This window comes from Triticum dicoccoides, chromosome 2A, assembly GCF_002162155.2.
Source record: "Triticum dicoccoides isolate Atlit2015 ecotype Zavitan chromosome 2A, WEW_v2.0, whole genome shotgun sequence".
NCBI classification, from domain to species: domain Eukaryota; kingdom Viridiplantae; phylum Streptophyta; class Magnoliopsida; order Poales; family Poaceae; genus Triticum; species Triticum dicoccoides.
In genome coordinates, this window is record NC_041382.1 from 785196627 (window position 1) to 785202514 (window position 5888).

General features: G+C 46.3%; 1 long non-coding RNA gene across 2 annotated transcripts in view; it reads right to left on the reverse strand.

Moving 5' to 3' along the window:
- Positions 1 to 5888, reverse strand: part of LOC119357311 — a 12086-nt gene that overhangs the window by 479 nt on the left and 5719 nt on the right. For both annotated transcript variants that reach the window (XR_005172193.1, XR_005172192.1), the window contains exon 2: positions 118 to 214. This is a non-coding gene — a long non-coding RNA (uncharacterized LOC119357311). The remainder of the gene's footprint in view (positions 1 to 117; positions 215 to 5888) is intronic.

A 5888-nucleotide genomic window follows, 5' to 3' on the forward strand; every position in this document is an offset into this window, starting at 1 on the left:
CCATCCCAACTTCATGAATTACTTGATGACCAGCATCAACAAAAATATTGTGTCTACAACTCTACATTCATTAGTTTAGATTTCAGTCTGAACCTGGAACAGTATGAATCTGCATACCTTCTCATCATCCCAGGAACCCTCCGTTCCAGCAATCACCACGGCATCCATAGCATAGATCTGATGGGTTTGTGACTGTATTTATGACATTTTTACGCTGAAAAAACACAATAATACGGGTCAGAGTATAAGAAAATTACAGTACATGGAAGCACGTCAACTTCTGATACTATTTCAGTTCAATTTTACCAAGGTAGAAATAAAACTGACATAGTTATCCACGAACTTTTGTAGTTCAAACTGAGCCTTAGCATCACCACATGTATAGAAAAAGTCACATCAATAGTTCTTTTCATGAAGGATCTGGTAATTTTGAAAAAAGGAGCATTACCATCAAAATATAACATAGTTGGCTTTAAATCAGGAAATGTCCTTTGTGCAAGAACTTCTAGGAATAAATCCTAGCATGCAAACTTCCACATAATGTGCTTATAGATTCAGACAATTTACCACTGTCATCATCATCGTTATCTAATGCAGTTTTCCCAAGTAAGAAAGTTACCATTTCTTCCATAGCTTCTGCAAACTCTGTGTACATTTGATCACAATGAATTATGAGTGTACTATTACACGAGCACATGCTCTTTATTAGAAGTGACTTGGGCACCGTTATTTTGTTAAAAAAACTATATCAAAGAAAATGTTAGAGCACACCATATAGGATGTTTGCTTACAGGATCGATACGTCGTTATGTGCTTAAGTTCCTAATATTTATAAAAAGTAGGAAAAACTCCCAGCCAAACGATGTACTCATGACAGAAACAACACACTTTTTTGGCATTTGCTAAATAACCAGGGGAGTACATACAAAACATAAGATGTCTTGGAGCTTCAAGGTCCAACAGTATATATATTGCCTTTTGCTTACAGGATCAAAGGAGAATGTAGCACGGGACAACAATCACTGGTGGAAAAAGGGCCTTTGGTCGCGGTTCGCAACTGCCATTAGTCGCGGTTGCGCAACCGCGACCGAACGGGCGCGACTAAAGGCCCCACCCTTTAGTCGCGGTTGCTTAAGAACCGCGACTAAAGGCCCGTCCACGTGGGCGCCAGGTGGCCGTCGGGGCGGAGGACCTTTAGTCGCGGTTCTTCTGGCCAACCGCGACTAAAGGCCGCCGCAGGTTTAGGGTTTTAGCCCCCCCCCCTTAAACCTGTTTTCTGTTTAATATGTATTGTTTTATTTCTTTTGTGCTTTATTTTAATTTTGAAGGAGTTTCACATATTCTACGGTACTACATACATGCATATGAATGTACAATTTCAAACAAATTTGAAATTAGAACCAAAAAGAATTCAAGAGGAATATACAATATATATTCAATATCATCGGATGACCATATACAATTTTGAACAAGTTTCCATACATAATTTAATGCATATAAAGTTCTACGTCCTCGTAATGGTGTTCTCCTTTAGGATGGAGGACTTCCCTCCTGAACCATCCAGCTAGTTCCTCTTGAAGTGGTCGGAAGCGAGCTTCTAGACTAAGCATCATCCGGAGGTTATTCCTCTGAGCATTGGTATCACTCGAAACCCGCTCAGAGGTGTATCTCCGGATCATCTCACAGACATAGTATGCACATAGATTGGTCCCCGCTGGCTGAATATCCTCACCATTCTTAGCCTTTGCCCTTTTGAATTCTAGCTCTTTTTTGAATTCACCGACCTTTGTATCTACGAACCGTCTCCAAACCCTACGAGGCAAAGAAAATTAAATGAACAAGAGAGTTATTAGTTACTTGATATTAGGAAATGAACGAAATAGGCCGATCGATATAGAGCGCAAATGAATGAAAATAATTACTTCTGCAGCATTCTTCTCATGTCGACCCAAAGCTTTGGATCCTTATTCAGAGAGTCGTGGACGAGACATTCTGAGGTGTCAACTTTAATTACTAGCAGAATCCAGTGGAACCTGCGGACACGATACATGCACAGTACGTCATGCATAACTCATCGATTAGCCGGCCACATACCATGCGTGGAGTAAACAAAAGAGAATGTGCTCAAGACAGAAACACTCACCCAAAATGGTAAGGAAATAGAATATCACTTTTGAGTTCCTGCTTTGTAAGAAACTGCCACAGGTCTGCCTCCATGTCGGCGGGGTGATGCTCCAACACATATCCATTAACGATGTGTGGGTTAATGAACCCAACATTATGGATGTTCCTTACTCTGCATTCCTTAATCTTCATTCCGCATGTATAATAGCGGACACAACAATATAGTTAGGACATATATATAGTGCAGGCAATATGAACGAGATGGGGTAGAAATAAATCACTTACAGAACGTAGCAACTGATGATAGATTTGTCGAGCTCGCGCAGATTGAAAAGCTGGAACAATTCACTCAGATGAATTTGTACATAGTAATGTTTGAAGTGATGCTCATATCTAACTTCCGCATAAATATATTCTTTGGCGTTTTTATTTTTTATGTAACCCTTGTACCATTTCAGCAGACCTTTCATTTGTGGAGGTAGATCCTGTTCCTGCGCAGGCTCGACGAGAGGCCCATTCTTCACATATGTAATTACTACCTCCTTCACTGGCGCCTCATCAAGGCCTAACAGTTCACGAAGAGTAATACCTAAGTTGGCCGCTTGTTCTCTGGCACTCGTTACAGTCAATCCATGTGCTGCCGCAGCTGCTATGATATCGGGGTCATCCGGACCGGCGGCTTTCACTATAAGCGGGGCAATCGATTGTTTACTTTGTTCCCCGAGCTGGGCAACTCGTTTCCCGCTTTTTTTACTTTCTAATTCCGTTTTCTCGGCCTCCTCCAAGGCTTTGTTCTCCTGGTTCTCCGCCCGCTCTTTCTATACCTTCAACATGAGTGCTTGCCTACGAAGTTCACGTGCATAGTCGTCAGGCAGATTCTTCGCGGCTTGGGACGGTGTGCTCAAAAATGACTTAGCCCACTTCTTTTGCTCATCAGAAAATACTGGCTTGGGCTCGGGCTCTCTTTTCTTCTTGCAGTCCGCCTTCCATTTCTCATGATCAGCAGCCGCGGCCGCGGCAGTTTCCTCGGCACTACGTTCCCAAGGCCTTGTGGGGAGAGGCTTCAATGATGGCTCCGGTACCTTTGTGGTCTTAGGTACATAAGGGTCCGGGTTAATAATCCAGGACTGCTTCTGCTTCTTTGCCGGAGGTGGATTGGGGGGCGGCGTCTGATCACCCGCCGGACGAGGACTGGGGGGCGGCGTCTGATCACCCGCCGGACGTTGTGGACTGGGGGGCGTCGGCTGACGTGACGGAGGTGTAGGTGAACCGCCACCACCGTAGGGGGGTAGACTTGTTGTCCTTGGCGCCTCACCTGGAAACTTGATAAACTTCTTTAGCCATAGAATGAAATGGCGCTTGACATCTCCAAGTCTTTTCTCCCCTTCAGGTGTAGCAATGTCAATCTCCAGGTCCTCAAACCCTTGGACTATGTCCTCCACCGTGACACGAGCATAGCCATCTTGAATGGGGGTGTTGTGGTGGAGTGCTCTAGGTAAACATGGTAAAGCACTGCCGATGGCTACCTTCACGGACATGTTCCCGATAGGATAATACAGATGACATTCTTTCATCTCCTTTATATCGTCCACGGGGTAGCGAGGAGGCTCCGGTGCAGTAATTTCGACCACGAGAGGCTCCGGTGCAGTAATTTCGACCACCAGAGGCTCAGGTGCAGTAATTTCGATCGTCGGTGCATCTGCACCAGCCGGTGGGGCCTCCGTGGAAGCCACACTGCTTCTCCGCTACTGGCTTCTGAGATCCGCTGGATGATCTTCATGCTGTGCCCGAGCTGCATCTCGTTCGGCTACTAGTACACTCACGGTTTTCTTCATCACATCCATTTCCGATGCCAACCGCGCCACAACATCTGCTTCCCGATCCATCTTTCTCTTCCGGCTTCTGTAACCGTACGGGTCATCGTTCTGGGGGAACCCTATTTTCCACGGAATGTGCCCCATGCCTCGTACACGTCCTCCGTGTTCAGGATTCCCGAGGGCTTTTGTCAGCGCGTCGTTCTCTCTGTTGAACTTGATCTTCCCCTCTTGAGCATCCCTCATTGCGTCAATAAGGGCTTGGGTGGGTTTAATTATTTTGCCCCGGTAAACACAGTCCCCTGTCTCCGGGTTCAGCGTTCCCCCATGCCCGTACCACCAGCTTTTGGCCCTTGGGTCCCATCCCTCCGTACCTGGACAGATTCCTCGCGCCCTCAGCTCGTTCTCCATCTTCTCCCACCTAGGCTCCCAAAGGCGATACCCTCCTGGCCCCATAATATGATTGTACTCCTTCTTAGCCGCATTTTCCTTATTTTTTTTCGATATTTGAATGAACTGCTCTGATTTCTTTTGCTTCACAAATTCTGGCCAATCATGTTTCAGTTTCTCATATTGTCCTTTGAAATCCGGAGTCTTGTTCTGCTTGACAAAGTCATGGGCTAGATTTTGCTTGAATTTCCGGAATGCGTCGGCCATCTTATGAAGAGCGAACTGTTTGACTAGCCTCCTCCTCTCCTTGTTTTCCTCAATCTTGTTACCCTCCTCATCGAATTTGTTGTATTCCGGAGGTAGAACGAAATGTTCCATAAGCTTTTTGAAGCAATCTTTTTTTGTTCTCTTATCGACGAAAGTGAAACCAGCAATTCGTGCCTTCTTTGGCTTATTCCTCTCCTGGACGGTGATCGAGACGTTGTCTCTAACAATGGCTCCGCATTGGTTGACAAACTTGGTGGCGTTCTTGCGGGGCTCCAGCGGCCTGCCGGTTGCACTGTCGACAACCTCGATGGTGCATGTTTCTCCTTGTTTCATCGTCTTGGTTGCGCCACGCTTTGACAACGTACTCGATTGTTTCGACGATCCGGCCGAGGGCTAAAATAAGAAAGAGAGTCGCGCGCGTTAGTCCACACATATTTATTCAAATCAGTTAGTTTGTATCACCAGAGGCTCAATGTATATATATATACCTCGGCGCCGGAGGTGGTTGCTACTTCCATTTGAAGATCGTCGTTTATCGACGTTTGTTCGGCATCATCTTGCTGACGGCGCCCTTCATCTTCACCGTCAAGGTTCAGATAAGAAGAGATATCATCTTCTTCTTGTCCGGTCGGCACATATAGAATATCGCCGTTTATGATGCCGAACATATGTGCTTCACCGTCCGGATCATAGTTGTCCATAATCGGGTCAGCTCTATCGTCCGCCATTATGTCAGTCCTGAAAACATGTAGTAAAAACAAATTAATTAAGTGAAGAAGGGGGGCGATGGCAGTGGCGGTGGCGAAAGGGCGGTGGCAAAAGGAGGGGGCGAGGAAGGGGTGGGAGAGGGTGTCGCGGTAGAGCGCGAGACGGGGCGGCAGACGACGGCGTCACGGAGAGGGAGGCGAGGACAACACATTTATAACCCTCGCCGTCCCCTCTCGATCCCTAAAAAAACACCGCGCGCATCGCCGCCCCCCTCGCCGCCCCCTCTCCGTATATACGTTTTTTTTGTTAATTATCAAATTTTACGGTTTTTTTTTGTTAATTATCAAGTTTTAAGTTATTTACCGTTTTCGTTAAACTAATTAACTAGTTAAAATTAAAAAGAACAAAAAAAATTCTCTCTCTCTCTCTCTCTCTCTCTGCTCTCTGCTCTCTCTCTCTCTCTGCTCTCTCTCTCTCTCTCTCTCTCTCTCGATCATCGCTCTCTGAGCAGTTGAGGGCGGCGAGGCCGGCGGCCCGAGAATGGATTGGGGGGCGGCGCGGCGTTGAGGGCGGCGAGGCCGGCCG